The sequence below is a fragment of the Rattus rattus genome, chromosome 9 (genome assembly GCF_011064425.1).
Source record: "Rattus rattus isolate New Zealand chromosome 9, Rrattus_CSIRO_v1, whole genome shotgun sequence".
Taxonomy (NCBI): domain Eukaryota; kingdom Metazoa; phylum Chordata; class Mammalia; order Rodentia; family Muridae; genus Rattus; species Rattus rattus.
This window is the reverse complement of record NC_046162.1, coordinates 46200721-46220588: the sequence shown is the minus strand read 5'-3', so window position 1 is coordinate 46220588 and position 19868 is coordinate 46200721. Positions and strand designations below refer to the sequence as shown.

Sequence of the window (19868 nt, the reverse complement as noted above, 5' to 3'; positions counted from 1 at the left end):
CAGACAATCCTGTGTACATGTTCTTCAGTTAGATTTGATTAAAATGGTTCATATATGAAACAGGACTTAAGTAGGAAAGAGTTTAAGTTCCACCACTATTCCCACCCTCAGTTTTCTCATTCATAGAACCTTAGATATCATCAGCTTCATCCAGATATGATGTACCCTAAACAAAATAACTGAAGTGCTTGGCACAAGATCTAAATTATCAGTAATTAGTAACTGGCATTAAACTAATGTTAACATGAAGAATAGAAAGAAAAATAATATATGCAAACCTGTAGTTCCAAAGAATAGCCTCAACTCTGCACAGTCTTTTCAACTCTCTTCCTTCCCAAGAATGGCATAGCGTCCCAGAGCTGTGATCCATGTATACACGCAGACCCTGTCTATTTCCACCAGTGGCACCAAGATACGAACAGAGGCTGGAGGGATGGCTCAGCAGTTTAGGGCACTTGCTGTTCTCTCGGAAGACTCAAGTTTAGTTGCCAGTGCCCATGTTGAGAAGCTTACAAATGCCTGTAACTCGTGTTTATCTTCTGGACTCCTTCAGCACTAGCATGCATGTATACATGTGCATACATACACATAAATACATGGTAAAAGAAATACTTTAAAATTATGGATAATATCATAGACAGAAAAGAATTAGGGTTAGAAAGACAAAGCTCCATTGATTAAATACTTGATTTTAGTATCAAAGTCTTATGCTCACTAATATTTATAATAATAATAATAATAATAATAATAATAATAATAGTAACAACAGCAACAATAAAAAAACAAATCTTACTGATTCAAGGCCATTCATTTACTGCTGTTCGAAACTTATTTTCATTTAGATGAATTCTCCATTCATTTTAGAGAGTCTCCTCATCCTTTGCCATCCTTCTAGGTAGGAAAAAAAATCACAAGTTTATGAGATAGACATAGGCTGAGGCACTATGCTGGGTAGGTTTTGGTCAACTGGACACAAACTGGGATCATCTGGGAAGAGGAAACCTCAGTTGAGAAGATCCCTCCCTCAGGTTGGTCTGTAGACAAGCTTGTAGGGCATTTCTTAAAATTAATGATTAATGTCGGAGTGTCAGCTGTTGTGGGTGGGGCCACCCATGGGCAGGTGGTCCTAGGTTCTATAAGAAAGCAAACTGAGCGAGACATGTGGGAAAAGTCAGAAAGCAGCATCCCTTCATGGCTTCCGCATCAGTTCCTGCCTCCAATTCCTGCTCCGACTTCCCTTCATGGTGGATTGTAAGCTGTAAAATGAAACAAACCCTTTTCTCTTCAAATCACTTTTTTAAAAAAGCAGGCTTAATTCATTTATTTTTCTTGTATAAAAACCCTCATGTGGTAGCCAGAGCAGGAGCCTGGGTCCTCTGAACAGAGACTCGAGTGTGGCTTTTCACAAGATGGTCAGTGAATTCCTGATAAGGTGACTTGGTGAACACAGTCTCTTTCCAGAGGTCAGGGGTCTTGGAGATGTCATCAAAGGTGGCCTTGGCACAATTGCCCGGGGTGGCATGGCAGTGCAGCCCCTGGCTGAGGTGTAGTAGTCATCCATACCGGCCATCATTAGTAGCTTCTTGGGTACTGGAGCAGAGACAATGCCAGTGCCTCTGGGGGCAGAAATGAGAAATGCCAGCACAGAGCCACAGCGGCCTGTCACCTTGCATGGCACAGTGTGGTGCTTGCCAATCTTGTTCCCACAGTAGCCTCTCTGCATGGGGACGATGGAAAGCTTGGCCAGGATGATGGCCCCTAGGATGGCAGTGGCAACCTCCTTGGAACACTTAACACCAAGACCAACGTGGCCATTATAGTCCCCAATAGCGACAAAAGCCATAAACCTGATCCGCTGGCCAGCCGCCCGAGTCTGCTTCTGATCTGGCATGATTTTCAGAACCTCATCCTTTAGCGATGCAACCAGGAAAAAGTCAGTAATCTCAGACTCCTTAATGGGCAGGGAGAACAGGTAGATCTCCAAGGACTTGATCTTCATGTCCTTAACCAGGCGGCCTAGCTTTGTGACAGGGTTCCACTCCTTGTCTTCAGCTTTACCTCCACAAGCCCCGTGGCCTCGACCATGGCCATGGCCTGGTCCATGACTGTGGCCCCTAAGACTGTTGCGGAATCCTCCACAGAAGCCACTGTGGTCTCCCTCCTGGTCCTCTGGACCCTCCCGCTATACTGGAGTCATCCGCCTTTTGGTGTTTTCCTGAAGAAGGAGGCAGGGACAAGGAGGAGGGGAATGGGAAAGGGAGAGGGGGATGGGGAAGGGGAGGAAAAGATGTTCAAGTCACTTTTGATCTAGGGGATGATCTCAACAATAGAAAGTGGATCTGTGTGGGTGTGTCCCTACCTCCCTGTCATGAGCAGAGACAGCTGTTGGGGTGACTGATGTAAGGTGTGGCTGGTGTCCTCAAGCCTGGACATCTGCTCCTGATGCTGTATGATTTCCAAGGTCACGGCCATGGCTTGTCATCACCCACCTCTCTCCCAAGACTTCCGAGGCATACATGCAGTTCCACGGTTTGAAAGCTTTGACAATGTATCTCTCCAAACATAATGCTCTTCCCTTTCTACAGAACAAGATTTAGCCCTTCTTCAACATTCCTCTATGTAATCTCCTGTCTGCAAAATAAAACTCAACCTCTTCCTTCTTGATATTCTAAACAAACTTCCTGAAGCTCAAAATATTTATTTTACCTTTGTCCTTCTGCATGCCTGTTTGTAAGAATCAAGGTTACGGTCTCTGCTATGGATTTAGCACAAAGAGATTAAATCCAAACTTTAAGTCTTTTTACCTCAGCTCCTTTTTCACTTTATGCTCTCGTAGTCTACAGGTGGTGGGTATGAATATTCTTCCTTAATTATACGGAGAAAGATATACTGTTAAACCAGATTCAATGACATCTAACTTGCTCCTTCACACATTTTCTGACAGCAGCCCAGAGACACTTTAGGTAATTGTCCCCTATTCCCCATGTGTACTATGGTTCTCTTCCTCAACAAGCCAGATTCAAGGCAAGATCTACAATGTCCACAAAAGGAGAGAGGGATGTCAGCTCTCCTTGTTTCTAAACTTCAGAGAGTGGAGTGGGTATAGTAATGGGAGCTCAATGCCCCCTCTCCTCAAATCTCCCCAAATGGAAAGGCCTTTCTGCTATACTTGGGTAATAAAATCATTTCTGTGTTTCTGGTGAGGGCTGGGGACAGACTCAGCCAGAGGGGTGGCTCAGGACCACAACTGTGTTCTCACAAACACATTTCTTTATCCAACTTCCCTTGGTTTATTTTTTAAGATTTGATTTTTACTATCTTTAATCATGTGTAGGTGTGGTGTCTGTATGTGGGTGTGTGCACAGGAGTGAATGCAGGTACCGAAGGAGGCCAGAGACATTGGACCACCTGAGCTGGAGTCTGACCTTAGATCTGGGAATTGAGCCAGGGTCCTTTGAAAAAGCACCAAGTGCTCTTAACTACTGAACCATATTTCTAGTTCCTCAACTTCTCTTGTTGAATGCAAAAGTCCATTGAAGACATGGGGCCATATTATTCAACTCAACTATCCTCCTGCAATTCCAAATGACTCCTAAGATTAGACAAACACATTTTCCCAAGTCCCTGAGGCAGCCACAGACAGAGTCCTTGTGCCATCTTGTACCTTCCATCTCTTGACTTTGCCTTCCCCAGGGCCTGACAAGAAGCTCACCCTCAAAAACTGGAAAAGCAAAATAGCTCTTTCTTTGGGTCTAGGAGTTATTTTTGAAACACAGGTTCAAAAGGGGGGAAAGTAGGAGTTTCTAGGAGACTTTGGAGATTAAAAGGGATGTGGAAGTGTTGTAGAGGGTGGCAAGTATGGATAAATAAAATAGAAAGTTACATAAAGCAAAATTCTGATAACCTTCCATTGTACATTGTAAGCATGGGCCATGGTGAAATTGTCAGGATTCCCAGTCCTATAATTCCAGATGCCACTATGGGTGGAAGCGACCAAGTTTTAGGCAGCAGCTAGAAGTGTGGGGAAGTCTTTCCCACTTGCTAGCCTCCTGATTCTTTAGATATATATCCCAATGTTTTTTCCCTTGTAACATTTCTATCATGTTCACTAGGCTAGAGAGCTCTCCACTGAGAACCCCTAACCTTTTGCCATCTATCTTCAGTAATAGCATCTTCTGGAAGCTGGGACACAGAATCATCAAATTCAGTTGGGAGAATCTAAGGAGGAGTACATTGCAAGTCTATGGTAGAGTCGCACATTGAAGAAAGGGATCCCAAGTTCGGATTCAGTGTCCTTTTCCGCAGGTCAGCTATAGCCAACAGATCACAGCCAGCTCCTCAGTGTCCCAGGGCTAACAACAATAAAGACAAAAGCCATCTGCTAGACCCTCCCCTGGAGGGCCCTGCTGCAGTTGCCTTTACAAACTTACAGCAAGGCATCCATGGTTGTGCTGGGAGCAATTACGAGAGTTTGGAAACATCAGCTCAGATAAAATTAGATTTGACCTGAGAGATTGTTCCAAACACCAACTCATCCGCCTTTAATGTTCTGAATCCTATCAAATAAAGCATTGTTGTCTCTTCTCAGCTTTAAAGCCAGTGTCTTCATCAGAGAAATAGAAAAGACCCATTTTTTTGGTAAGTTCCTTAAAGCTCTCTCCCCGACAGGTGTTGTAACGGGCTGGCAGATGTGGCTTGTGATGATTTGATCAAATGCCACAGCACGTGACTAGTGGGGGAGGGAGTTGTCATTTGTAGAGGTACTGCCCAGAGCCATAGAATATTGGCCAGGGAAGTATCTACCCTTTTTGTCCATGAAGAAACTGAGGGCCAAAAGAAATATGGCACCTGTCCAAAGGCATGAGGATCAGATTCCAGTCTTCTTTCACAATGGCTTCTGATGTTTGAGGAAAAGAGAGATGGTTAAGTGAAACAGACAGAATTTGACCCCTAAAACTTTGGCTTCAGGATCTAATGATTTGTCCCCGCCAGCGGGGACCCAGTTATTCAGGGTCCCGAAGAGGCTTTCTACCTGTGGGCCAAAATGGGGGTGAAGAGAAGAAGGAGACCAAGCAAGAGTTCTGTTGTCAAGGTCTCGTTTATTGAGAGGAATGTACAGCATTTAAAGCTCTGAGGCAGGAAATGAAGCAGGAACTGAAGCTTAGGGTGGGGGAGTTTGGGAAGTGCCCAAGGATATAAGGTGAATCACTATACTGCAAGATATCCTCCTATAACAAAGAGGCAAACAGTCTTCCGGGACATGTTCTTGAAAGGTCGAACCTTCTCAGGAATCTGCTCAGGGACATCCGGTGTTTTGCTCAGGCTGAAACATCCTGTCATTGCTCCCAGGGTCTTCCTGGGAGAGGCTCTTAGTTCAACAACCTCAAGTCTGTATGGCAGTCAATTCAAGGTTAAACCTCTGTGGCCATGCAGCCCAGAGTCAAGTAGCCACCTTGAGCTATGCATTCACTAAGCAGCGAGGCCCAAATCCAATACGGCTCACTGCATCTCCCCTGCTATTCTTTTTTATTAAAAAAAGGACCATTAGGTGGAAGTAGTGGTCTGAGATAGATCAGACATGCCTCACAGAGTGCCCAGCTCGGCCATGGCGAGCCACTTTGCAGTTAGGACTGCACCCCAATGGCTAGAATGAACTTATGCTGTAACACACCGTTCTGGGCTATACGTGTGTTATTGGGGAGAAACTGGGCAGAGGAGCATTTGACCGCCCAGACATTTAAACGGGGTGTAGCCACCTCTGTCTTAGGATCGACCTCTCAACCCCAGCCTTATCTGTCATAGGATCACCTTGTCGCCCCCAAGGCACCATGTCTTAGATTGGTAAAGGGTCAGAGGAAGTTGCACGTCCCTGAGGATAGCTACATTGGATCATCTTCTCATTCCTCTTATTTGAGCCCAGGGATGAAAGAGCAGGGGCCAGATGGCACTACTTTAAGAGATTGTGGAAATTGAGCCTCTCCTGATATGTAGTGGGCACCTCATCTTGTTCATTGTCTCTCTGGTTCTCCTCAGCTGCTACGGCCATACCACCAAGGGCCACAGTCAAGCTGCTCCTGTAATAAAATTTAGAATTCCCAATTGTTAGCCACTACTCCAGAAAGTTCACCCACTGTGCTTGCCTAACAATAGATTGGGGGGCAGGTAACTCCAGACACTGCAGACACAATGGCTGCAGCAGTAATGGCTGCTACAATAGCAGGGAAAGTGCCAAGGTTTTTCCCAGGACAGTTCAGGATCGGTCATTCTTCTCTGGAACAAGCAGTAGTGCACAGAGGGTTGGAGCGCAGGCCGCGGTGGGATGGGACACAATGACTGCAGCAACGCCAGAATTTCTGTGATGACAAAAGATGAGTGGGAATCCTCCATATTCCTCCAAGGACACAGGAATGACTCCAGGGACCTGAACCAGGAGAGCTGAATCTTCATGCTCCCAGGATCAGCATGTCTCACCAGCCACTCAGGCAGCTGGCACACTCCTGTAGCATCCTGTAGAAAAAACAAAGATTCCTCTTCCCCATAAAAAAATACCTGGACAGGATCATGCCAGTATGTGGGTCTTTCTATTTCACCCAGGCAGAAGTATGCCTAGTTGTAGGGTGCCATAAACACCAAACAAGAGTTCCTTGGCATCCAAATTTTAACATTGAAATAAAAGGAGTATTATTTAGCATACAGGATAACTCCCCTTTATATTTATTAAGATATTGTTAAGATACTATTTATTAAGATAAGTCCTTGAGGATTAAATTGAGGACATTGAGCACTTGTATTTATAAATTGACTTGTATACCAAATTATTGTTTTGGTGATATAAAGAATGAGATTTTTTGACTGTTTCTATATAAGGCCTATAATCTGCCTGGTATCATTGTCCTCCCTTGCTAAGGGGTCTAGGCAATCCAGTTTGAGTTCTTAAATGATCTATTAAGAACAGTACTTTAGTGTTTTAACTATTAAGCCATCTCTCCAGCCCCTCACCAGCTTTATTTACCTAAACATAAGCATTAATTAGAGATGCCAAATCCTATAAATACTGTCCAGATTCAGTCTTACTAGAAATCCCTGAGCCGGCAGGGTGAGGCTGGGCATTGAAAGTAAGCAAATGGAGCTTCCTCTTTTCGTGAGGGTGTGTTATCAACTCCATTACTATTTTCAAAGAGCTGGGTCTATGGTTTTGTTCAGTTCTCTGAGCCAGAGCACTGAAAGGACAGTGAGTTGTCAGACATTCACACTGAAATCATCACTCACTGATTTCAAGTAGAAAACTTGTCTCCAATAGAGCATTAAGTAATTGTAATCAATTGTAAACCACAAGCCACACATTGGCTATCAGCATATGAATTGAAAGCTTGATTTTTAACATTTAAAAACAGTGGCTACAGTACGTAATTTAATAGTCTGTGTTGAAGCAGGGGAAACTCAAGAGAATAAACAAGTCATCCAATCATACATGTAGCCTTTTCATTAGATGAACCACCTATAATACACTAAGCGCATATTCTATGGGTTGTATGCACAAATTTACAGTAAATAGAAAAGCATGCAAAGAGTAAAATTATCAATTTTGCCTGAAAATTTCTATATGTAATAGGCCAAATATCAGTATTTTGTAATAACCAATTAATTGCTGTTTGAATAAGATATGTTTTACCAGGTTTCTTTTAAAAAATACTTCCATGACTCTAGTCTACAATTTTGTACTAATAATGACAAAAAGCTTTATCTCCAATGAGGATAATAAACAAAGGCCTACGTCCTCTGGTAAGGTGAGGTACTTTTAGCCAATTAATATATCCTTAGAAGCTTAAAATTAGCTTCAAATATTCTTTTTCTGGAGTAGTGCAACAGCTACTCCCCAAATATTAAAGCTCATGTTGAGAGCAAAGGTTTGTAGTAAAAATTTCCATATACACTGAAAAGATTCAAGGTTCTAACTTTTACATTGAAGAAGCAAATAAAAAATACATAATATAAGGCTATTATCCATTCTTTGTAAAATTTGTAATGATATCACTTTTATGGGCCTTTCTAAAATCATAAGCAAGCTTGCAAAATGAAAACTCACAATCGCCAGGACGAAATAATTTGCATAAAAACAATCCTCTAAATCTACATTGAAATGGCAGTTGAGTAAGCAAACTGGCTGTAATGCATAAGTTCCAAAACCTCATCAATCCTTTGTAAATCCTGTAACAATCTCTACCTGTTTGATTCTCTTTTTTTTTTTTTTTTTTTTAATTATAAATAAGTTTGAGTTAGTCAATGTAACACTGGCAATCCTTAATCACAATCTTTAAGCTCTCCTTGTAACACCAGACAGCCACAACTTTGGGAAGTCACCTGAGTTCTGAGTATGTGATTAGGCAGCTGCCCTTTGGGGCAGTGGAATTAGTATCAAAATACAGGTAACTTCAGGGCAAACCACAACTTTGGAAAAAGACACCAAGTCTGTCCTTCATGCTACTAAGTTTGACAAAGAGACATTGCCCCAAAATCTTTTAGAAGCCTGGTTTCTAGAATAAGAGTTCCATAAAAAATATTACCTCAATTTAGACCTGTTTCCCTAGGTTGGCTCATGCCACATGTTATCTAGAATGACTTCATCCAAATTACAGTTTTGGCAACTTTCTGTTACCAATGTTACACCTTTTAACCATATCTAGTAATTTAAAAGCCAATAGTCCATAACCAAGGCATGTAGAGCATATTTATACATTTAAAAAACCAATCAGAAACAAAATTGAAGTGGCCACACATGTCTTTTAATATTTACACCAAGCACCATTTTTAGTTTTCTAGCTGTGATTTTTAAGAGAAGCACCTTGTCACCTGTTGAGTCTAATAATCAGCTCCTGCAGACGCCACCCCTAAGGGCAGCCTCCAGCTGACCTAAGTCCTAGCTTTAGGTATAGGGCTCCAAAGGCCGATTGAAACTGTTTTTTATTCATTTGTTCCTTTTGAAACGAGTTAAAACCAAGTCAAGGTGTGAACGACCGCAGATAAAGTTTTACCATTTTTTTCTTTTGAACACTAAACATAAAACATTTAAGCAATGAGAAACAAAACCACAGACATAAACTGACAGACATGGAGAGCTTGGTGCACCAAGGACAGACAATAGACATAGAAGGAAAAACTAGATGGTGTCCCACCAAAGGACCCACATATCCTACCTATGGAACCCAGAACCAGAAATAAGCATTTCTAATAGGAGCTACAGCAGAGAGGCAGGACGCCTCCTGCTTTCCCTCTGTTCCTAGGAGAGCTCTGAAAAGTTTTTTCTTTTCTCCAAAGCATCTTTGGCGGAGAGTCTGGCAGGACTGTTTTCCCAAGCCCATTCTCTCTCATGTCTAGGGTGTAAACCATCTCTAGTCAGGGTCCAAAGACTAAAACATAACTCTAAAAGAACGATACACAAAAACACTTTTACCATTACCTTGTCCCTTTTTATTACAAGTTTTACTTACGCTTAGCCCAAATCATCAAGGCCTTTTTTCTAGCCCATCTTACCCCAAGGACACTTTTCATCAACAAAACAAAACAAAAATTGATTAAATCCTTTTTAACTCTTCCTCTCTCCCTGAATGAGCGCTTGATTTCTCCCATGAATCAAGCCTCCTTAGACAATACCTTCCCCATGGCGATGGGACGACACTTATTCGACCGGTCTTACCTCCCTCTCCAGCGATGCACGAGCGATGCAGCCTGAAGAGTCCTCAGTCTCTCCGCGGATCTCCTGTCTCCATCGTCCGGTAGTTGGCCGTACTTCGGGGTCCCTGTTCGGGCGCCACTTGTCCTCAGCCAGAAAAGGGACCCAGTTATTCAGGGTCCCAAGAGGCTTTCACCTGTGGGGCCAAAAATGGGGGAAGAGAAGAAGGAGACCAAGCAAGAGTTCTGTTGTCAAGGTCTCGTTTATTGAGAGGAATGTACAGCATTTAAAGCTCTGAGGCAGGAAATGAAGCAGGAACTGAAGCTTAGGGGGGGGAGTTTGGGAAGTGCCCAAGGATATAAGGTGAATCACTATACTGCAAGATATCCTCCTATAACAAAGAGGCAACAGTCTTCCGGGACATGTTCTTTTGAAAAGGCTCGAACCCTTCTCAGGAATCTGCTCAGGGACATCCGGTGTTTTGCTCAGGCTGAAACATCCTGTCATTGCTCCCAGGGTCTTCCTGGGAGAGGCTCTTAGTTCAACAACCTCAAGTCTGTATGGCAGTCAATTCAAGGTTAAACCTCTGTGGCCATGCAGCCCAGAATCAAGTAGCCACCTTGAGCTATGCATTCACAAAGCGGCTAGGCCCAAATCCAATACGGCTCACTGCAATGATTTATGACAAGGAAGGGAGACAGAGTCAGAGGACAGGAAAGCAAAAGCAAATGGGAAAATGAAGTCGTTGAGGGGACATAGGACACAATCATATTCTTCACTACTTCATCTATAGCACCAGCTCTTTGATGCCCAGTGGATGCTTAGTCACTATTCGAAGAAGAGGAATCGAAGGTGGAGAGAGGAACAGAATAAGTGGGCTGAAGACAATCTCATTCTGGAGTCTATGCTTTTGTACTTAGAATCTTGGGTTCCAGTTAAGAGGTTTTCCCTCCAGTGAATGATTTGTTTCTTCCTTTGTTTTGGAATTAGGAATTTGTTCTTTTTGTTTTCTGAGGGCTGCTGTTTCTCTGGGTTGTTTTGTTTCATGCAATTTAGAGATTGAGGTTGCTGAAAGTCAAACATCTGGATAAGTAAAACACTGTGAATTTTCTTTTTGAGTAATCTTCCCAAGTTCATATAAGAATAGCTACAGCCAAAACAAAGGAAAAAAAGTCCTAAGTCTATCAAAACACAAAGTTCTGTTCCACTTGTTTAGTCTTGGTGCCCTCCCATTTTCCCCGGTACTTTCTGGTTTACATTTTGCTTCAAGTGAAATCTAGTTTCTCTATGCATTATTCTTGTTTGCTGTTCTTTTGACTTGTAGATCTGACTACATCTGAGACTGATAATGGTCACCCATCCATCCACCCATCCATCTATCCATCTATCTACCATTCAGAGGATAGGTGCCTCTTCTGTGGAACATACTCTGCATCATCTGCAGTGAGTGGAGCTCACCCCCTGGCTTTACACTCACAGGTAATGTGAAGAGGTATTAGGAATATGATCAAGATTTCCATAGGTGACAGATCAGGAGTCAGGCTTTACATCTAGGAGGTTAAGGCCTAATCAGAAGGAATAAATCCTGGATTCTCAGCATAGCTTCTAAGACAGTGGTTCTCAACCCTTTCACATGGGGTTACCAAAAAAAAAAAAAAAAAAAAAAAAAAAAAAACCACAGATATTTACAGTCTCACTCATAATAACAACAAAGTTATGGTTAGGAAATAGCAACAAAATAACTTTATGGTTGGGGTCACCACAACCTGAGGAATTGTATTAAAGGTATTAGGAAGGTCGAGAACCACTGGTTTAAGGTCACCACGATCTAGGTCCTCTCTGTTCACTCCACCCTCTTCTTATCATCTTTACCTCTTCCTCCCATTAGCATCAACTATGAACTTGACACAGTCCAGAGTTATCTGAAGCAGTCTCAACTGGGAGATTGTCAGGGTCAGATTAGCCTGTGAGCGTGTTTGTGGGGTGGGCATTTTCTTGATTTCTAATTGATATGGGAAGGCCCAGCCATCTACTACAGATGATGCTGTCTAGGCAGGTGGGCCTGCGTTGTATAAGAAAGGTACTGAACATGACCCTGAAAGCGAGACAACAAGCAGCTGTCCTCTCTGGTGTCTGCTTCAAGTCCCTGCCTTATACTCCTGCTAAGGCTTCCTTAGATGGTGGACTATAACCGCTAGGCTGAAAAACCCTTTCCTGCCCAGGTTGCTTTTGGTCTGAGTGGTTCATCACAACCAAAGAAAGCAAACTAGCACACCCCTGGTATGCAAGTGAAGGGCATTCCCCTACACAGAATCCTTTAGATCATTTCTGTTGTAAGACACTTGTCCTTACTTTTTCCTCTGAGTAAAACGTTCCCTTTCTGGCTCTTCAGCTGAGTCCCATAATCTAAGACTAGTCTCCTACTCTGCTGTAGAAAAATTTAATTGCCACCTAGGGTTTCCGCCTACCTTTGACCATTTTAGCTCCAGGATAAACAAAACACACACACACACACACACACACACACACACACACACACACACACACAACACAGCTTTTTACAATTGCAATAAGCCTTAATCAGCACAAGAGTTAGGCAGACATCCATCCTCTATGCTATTATGTCTATTTCCCAGTCAATAATCTCCTGGTATAATTTGCCATGTTTCATCTGGGCTGCTCTTAACTCCTATTAACCAACCCACATGGCCATTATTTTATGACTCACCTAACCCATGGTGGCTTCCTCCTCCTTTCACCTTCTTCTCCTCCCCATTGTGCTCTCCTCCAACCCCAAGCCCGGGAACCCTAAACTCTGCCTATATCTCTTCTGCCCAACTATTGGCTGTTAGCATCTTTATTTACCAATCAGAAATAACTTGGGAGCAAGGTCACATAGTGTCATTTGTTTCTACATGTGGACTGTCTCTTGTATGGGGCAACCAGGTATTTGGGTGCCTGGACCTAGCATTATAATACATAGCAACAGATCAAGCCATGCTCTTGGAATCCTCATTTTGAAAACCAGGACACAGTCTATGGCCATTCAATGACTTGCCCAAGGTCATACAACCAGCAAGAGAAGGGTGCTAAGACTTGAGCTAAGGCAGTTTGTGCCAACAGATCTGGCTCATATCCTCACCCTACACTGCCAATCTCACGGTCAGAACCAATCTCATTGTTTTCATGTTACAAACTTTATATCAGAGTATGTGCTTTCACTATGCCTCTTCTGCTCACAACTATATCCTTAACACTGAACAGAGCCTGGCATACAGTGGGCACCTGGAAAATACTTCCAAATGAATGAATGGGGGAATGATGGAAGAGAGAAAGTATATGTGAAGAAAGGTTAGAGGTAGTTACTTGCAGATCAAAAAAAAAAAAAAAAAAAAAAAAAAGCTTACCTTAGGGGTGACCTCTGAGCAAAGCTACCTACTATTCTTTTTGCATAAGTGGTGACAGAATTATTAGAAATACCAGATAGGAGCAGATACAGGGTCAGTGGTGAAGTATTAGAAAAAAAACAAGACTTTGGGGATGGAGAGTCAGAACAGGCCTTAAGTTACAACGCAGAAAATGAGTGTAGTTCTATCCTGGCATGTAATTGGCACACTTAGAGGTCCTTTCAAAGAGTATCCATGGTGTAACAGGGAGGAAAATAACCCTGAAAGGTCCCCTGTGGTGCCAATAACCTAGGAGTCCTCTCCAGCTGACCAAGTCTAGATGACATAGCAGATGGTGTTAATGAATCTGAAAATGACTCAAGTATTTCTTTAGCCTGCAGATTGCCAATTCCTCCCTGTTGGTAACAGGTCACTGATCTCCCCAGCAAACATCAAGTGACAGGGTGTGTGGAGGTCTATAAGCACATCATTTTGTTGACTTCCCAAGATGGTGGTGCTTTGAAGGCAATGATTGTCACTGATGGCGGGACTTGCTAAGATGGACCAGGCATGCTGTGTTCTTCAAAGGGAAGCTGGAGCTCAACATTGAGATTCTGACCCATGGTGCAGTCTTCCCACTGCTCACCCCTCTGGCTTTCTAGTCTCTGAGAAGAAGCCCCATAACATAAGAATTGAACGTTGTAATTTTCTGTCCAAACATGTCCTCAGAACTTTGGTTGAATTAGTGATGATAATTCAGGTGTAGAAAGTTATAATGTGACTTAACTCCTCCAAATGGTGACAAATTTTAACTAATTTCTCTGTGCTAGAGACTTTCTAAGGGTTTTGTTGGTGTTCTAGTTTGCTTGCAATTGCTTTCGATAAAAGGCATGACTGACCAGAAGCCTCTTGAGAAAAAGGATTTATTTAACCTACATCCTGATCACAGCCTATCATTTTGGGACACCAAGGCAGGAACTCAAACAGGGGAGAAACCTTGGAAGCAGTAACTGAAGCAAAGGCTGTGGAGGAACACTGGTTAACTGGTTTATACTCATGACTTGTTCTTTGATTTTCTTATACAACATAGAACCATCTGCCTAGGGATGACACTGCCCACAGTGGGCTGGGCCTTTCTATATCTATCACCAACCAACCAACCAAACAAAAACCCAAAATAAATAAAACAAACCAATAAACAAAGTTTTTAAAAGCAAGGAGCAAACAAAATACTCCACAGACTTGCCTACAAGCAATCTGATGGATACATTTTGCCAACTGAACTTCTTCTTCCCATTTGATGCTAGCTTATGTTGAATTGAATAAAAGCAAAAAACCAAGATAGCAGATATCATCTCACTGAATCTTAGAACAACTCTGAGCAGTGGGAACTTTAAGAGTGTTACACAAATGAGAGACAGAGACATAAGGAAGGTGACAGCTTATTGGAAGTCCTTCCAAGCAGTGAGTTGTATCATCTACATCTGTCAAGGTTTTCCTAGTAACTGCATGATTTGATTGTATTAAATGTGCATGACTTCCAGTTTATCAGCACCCATAATCTAGGAAATAAAAGGTACCTGTCACTTCCTTTCACTATCCCTGTAGTGACTAGACTATGGAGAATTTCTAAAGTTTGGGTTTTCCCTTAGAGAATTGCCTCAGTGTTTTTCCTTCCCGATGCCATATGTTTGGCTTTCAAGACCAAAACCAAAGATATGGACACAGCTGTTCTTTATCCTTCTTGGAGTTGACTTAGGAACTCAGTGTCTGATACAGGATCCATACTGAGGTCAAACCCAGTGACTGCATTGACAAGCAATGCTGAATTTCAGATGAAATCCTTTAAGTTCAGTCAATATGAAGCATAATGAAGGCATCTATACAGATGACTGATATGAGACAAGGTATAGCAAAGTTTGGAACAACTTTCTTTCTCATCTAACTATAATTGAAAACAAGCTGTTTAAATTAGTCTTACTTAAACTATGACATAGGGCATTGCTTCTATATCACAAATATTTCTATATTAGTCTATAGGACAAATATCAACTATTTACTTCTATAGAGCTTCCTAGAGCCCTGGATGTTCCAGGAGGAGGCAATCAAGGAGGGCTGTGCACAGTGCAAAATACAATTGGATATGGCTCTTGGTCAACAGGTAGGATTCTGGAACCTGCCTGTGGGAGTTCTTAGGGGATGGCAAAAGAGTCAAGAATTTTGTTTGTTCCCCTTGGTTAGAAGAAAAATGTTTTCAGGTCACACAACTGGGATCCATTGGGGCACAGGGCTCTTGTGGTAAAGTAGGCTTCTATCCATGTGGGTTCTTGCCCAGTATCTTTAGTAGGTTTGTAAATAAATAAAAACTATTTTTATATTCTTCTAAGATTATTGTTCATTGTTCCTATATTTATAAGTCCCTAAATTTAGAGAATTTGTCTCTGTGGTTTAGTTTCTTCATTAATGATACTGTTTCAAGATATAGGATCCACATGGGTGATTGCTTAGGGTGCAAAGACCTTCCTAGAGTGTTTCCTTCTGATTAAATTACATAGTCACAGGTTGCTGACCACAGGAATGGAGACTGTCTCATAGGGTGAAGTGTGGACAGGAGATCACATGCTGCTGGTCCCAGGTTGGGTCTTGATGCAGAAGAGAGAAGAGCTTAAGCCTTAAGTTCATTTCTTTTTCCCGAAAGGCACCGTGTTAGAAGAAGCTTGACATTCCTCCTCTTTCTCCAGATGGAGAATGGGAATGGACAGCTGCAGGCGTCCCTCTACATTCTTCATCTAATATGATAGAGTGGGAATTCCTCCTCCCTGGAAAAACATAACAAGTGGGCAATTTGTGTCACCAGAATAGTAATGGGCATATCATGGAGACTATGACTCCAGAAAGTAGTGATTCATGTCAGTGGAATGTGAGGGCAGAATGGGGATTACTCCACAAAGTAACCATGCCTCATACTCTTCAAAATGCTCCTATCAAAATAAAAACACACACACACACACACACACACACACACATGCACACACACCACACACAGCACACCACACACACACACACACACCACACACACACACCTCACCACACCATAGCACACCACACCCACACACACACACACACACACACACACACACCACACCACACACACACACACACACCACACACACACACACACACACCACACACACACACACACACACACACCACACACACACCACACACACACACACACACACACACACACCACACACACACACACCACACCACACACACTCACACACACACACACACACACACACACACACACACACACACACACCACACCACACACACACACACACACTACACACACACCACACCACACACACCACAACACACACACACACCACACACACACACACACACACACACACACACACCACACACACACCACACCAAACACACACACACACACACACACACACACACACACACACACACAGCTTAACTAGACACAAACATATCCTGTGTCTCTTTTTATAACTTTAAAGACTTCTCTAGGAATCTACCACTAAAAAAAAAAAGGTAGATGTGCCCTCTGTGAATTTTAATGGCCTATAACTCTACCAATTAATTAATCAATGATTTATGGAAATAATCAGAATACACCTATCCACCCAATAGTTTTTACTGTCATTATAAGCTCAATGTAATAACTATGCCCAGGTCTTTGTCTAAAGTAGAGCCCAGATAAAAGACGTTTAGGAACAAAGACTAGGATTTGAAGAACAAGAAATTAAAAGCAGAAAGATGTACTCATCGTTCTAACACGGAAACCTTTAAAACCAAAGATACAGACATATCTTCTACTTATCCCTGAGTAGACAAATGTGACCCCCCACCCTATGGGCATTCTACTAAATTGACTAGATTTATTGAATGCCTACTATGAACCACTAAAATCCTATGCATTATCTAATCCAATTAGAGAGTCAGTCAATTGTTGAATGGATCAGCAGAAGAATGGATCAGCTGCAGAGGTTATTAATGTCTTCAAGGTTAAAGATGCAGGTAAGTTGAGCCACCAAAGTCAGGTCTATTTCATTCTTAGAGTCAAGTTTGCTGCCATTTTGTCTGTTCTCTAAAAAGCCACGATGCCCCTTTACAGAACAAAGTTTCACACTCATTGGCCATGGAGAGGCATCTTTCACCCTCAAAGACTTGAATCCAGTACAATGAGCTCCCACCATCACCAACCCCAATGCCCAATCATTTTTTACTAGACAACAATATATTCTCCAGCTTTATTTTTAATCCCCTCAGACTAGATTTAAACAACTTACAGGTTTTGTTTTCCTCAGAGGAAGTATCACAGAAAAGCAGTCACACACACCGTGAGGCACTGTTATCAGATACTGCTATGGTTTGGATGTTTTACCTTGAAACTCACACTGAAATCTGACTGACATTTGTAGTGTGGGGTCTTGAGAAGGTGATTCAGTCATGAAGAGAAAAGTTGTTCCCGTCTTGGGGGTGCTGTCTCTCTCTCACAGTTGCTCCATCAGTTGTAAAAGCACAGGTTGTTGTGATGGAAAGCTACCTCTTTCTTGCATGCTACTGAACCCTTCTAAATTGCAGCACACTAGAACAGCACAAAGTCCCCATTAGCAGCACGACACAGGACTAAACATTCCTAATTAGCACATGAGCTAAACAAGACTCTATTCTTTTATAAAAAGTACCTGCTCTGTGGTATTTTGTTATATTGATAAAGCAACTGAATAAGAAGATGGCTGAAAACTCACTCCTTGGTCCAGACTTAGCAGTTAGGCCTCTGATTTATTGTTATCTTTTAAATGGTATTAGATGCACTAAAGCTGATTAAAACTATTCTGGTGAGTTCTCAGAGTCTCCAGAATATTCTTGATATACAAAAGGCATCTAGGTTATTGCTATCTTCTGTTTGTTTGTTTCTGTTTTTTCTTTTGTTTTTTGGAAGGTGTTCATTTTAAATCATACTCATTAGCTAATGCTGATATTAATCAGCTTGGCTAAATGCAAGAGAATCAATTAATAACATCCTGAAAGGTGTTCTGTTGAAATGTATCTGCCTTAGTCTGTCAGGCTTGTAGGCAGAACACAAATTTGACTTGAAAAAGAAAAGGCGTGGAGACCATGAGATGAAGTGAAAAAGAAAAAATAAGAAAGGTAAAGGAAAGATTTATGGGCCCTGATACTCAAAAGAATTTCATACAAGAATCACAAAGGTCTCTCTGCTAGTATAGACCAGACACGTAAATATAAAAATATTTCAATTAATAATTTATTAGCCAACATAACATGGTGCTTACCATGTGCCAGAATGATCTCCTGAAAATTTATTATATATATTGATTCAGTAAAACCAACCCCTGACAATCACATGAATTAGGAACTATGATTATTCCATTAAAAAAAGAAAAAAAAGGAAAAGGAAAAGGAAAGCAAAAGAAGAAGGGGGGAGAGGGAAGAGGAAGAAAGGAAAGGGGAGGAAGGGCTGAACAAGAAAAATGAAAGCAAGTTTAACAAGTAATCTAAGACCATTGGTGCATGTGGCATAGCTGGAGTTTGAACCTAATCAACAAGGCCAGAAATGATGTAACTCCTAAGTTTTGCTCTTAAAGCCATTTTTCTAATTCTTCTGAGATGTCATTGCTCTCAGGGATGATTAAATAGGTGCTGGATTCCTGTGTCTATCTTTGCTTTATGCTGCAGCCATGGAATTGGTCAGCCCATGCTAATGGTAAATACATGCACTAGCTTTCTTGTTTCTTTGTCATCAATGCTCTGGACCCATCGAAAATCTAAAAGTCACAGTTGGTGCTTCATTGTGACACTGACCATGACTATTGATGTGACAGAGAGTAGACAGGTGAGTGAAGGCTGAAAGATCTTGGTTGCACCTACCAAAGATAAAGTTCTGGAAGGGTGTCTTAATTTCTTTTCTTGGTTTCTGTGATAATACTCTGACAACAACGCAACCGGAGGCATTTATTTACCTCATCATGCTTCACTGAATTCAAAGCCTGGAACTTTGAAGCAGCTAATATATTGTACCTGTGGTAAGAATTGTAAACAATGGAGGATCCGTCTTCAGCTTACCTTCTCTGCTATTATAAAACCTAGGATCCCATGTCCAGGGAATGGTTCACCCACAGTGGGCAGGTATTCGCAACTCAATTAAATGCCAATCAAGATAATCCCCAGCTCCCCAAGCAGGGCCAGAGGCCCATCCCCCCAGTGATGTTAGATTCTGTCAATTTGGCCATCGGCATTGGTCATGTTCACTTCCCCATCTAAAAAATGGATGTCTTCACCTCCTTCTCTGTGGTTCCAAGGTTATGAGGTTCATTTGGAGAACAAACGTGAACTCTTTACCAATGGGAAACTGATGAGTAGGAGAGCATCTGAACAAAACTCAACTTCTAGAGCAAAATTGTTGAGTCAATATTTTATAAACTTAAAAGGTAGTGGCAAAAATCTGTTCAAATTCCTGCTTATCTGTTCCTACGGTCACTGCTCACATGAAATGGATGAAAACACACAGCTACAGAGTATCTGGGGCCCTCATAGACTCGTCATGGCATGAGACAGTGGTGTCACCTTGAAACATGATATGGCTTTACTATGGGTGAATAGGTGTGTATGTTATAACACAGTTATTCTACTTGTGAGTGCGTGTCTGCGTACCAAAAATATGTAGTAGACTGCTCATTGTAGGCCATAAACTGAAAAATTCCCAAACATTCAGCAGTCATGAATGGGTAAATAAATATGGTATAATCACA

General features: G+C 41.9%; 1 pseudogene; it reads right to left on the bottom strand.

The window, feature by feature from the left end:
- Positions 1-1343: 1343 nt before the first annotated feature.
- Positions 1344-2140, bottom strand: LOC116909309 (annotated as a pseudogene).
- Positions 2141-19868: the final 17728 nt, after the last annotated feature.